The following is a 295-nucleotide window of genomic DNA, read 5'->3' on the forward strand; positions in this document are numbered from 1 at the left end:
CCAGGGGGCGGCCGGTCCTGCTGGCGGCTGAGCATCTGGGGATGCTTCTGTCACGTTTCTTCAGTGAGTGGGAGATATAACTGCTGCCGACACCACCAGCTCTGCGAACTTCAGCCTCCCGGGTTCCCCTCTGGCGGCAGCTAACATATAAACAAGGAGAAAGCTGACCAAAAGATCTGATGGATTTAACTTTATAGCCTGGGGCCTGGCAGGCAGCAAGTCAAATATGTCACAGAGCTCCTGGACTGCTGTAACGACTGGCTATTTATACTGGTCCAGATGCCCAAACACCTCT

Source organism: Phaethon lepturus, unplaced genomic scaffold (genome assembly GCF_000687285.1).
Source record: "Phaethon lepturus isolate BGI_N335 unplaced genomic scaffold, ASM68728v1 scaffold45754, whole genome shotgun sequence".
Taxonomy (NCBI): Eukaryota; Metazoa; Chordata; class Aves; order Phaethontiformes; family Phaethontidae; genus Phaethon; species Phaethon lepturus.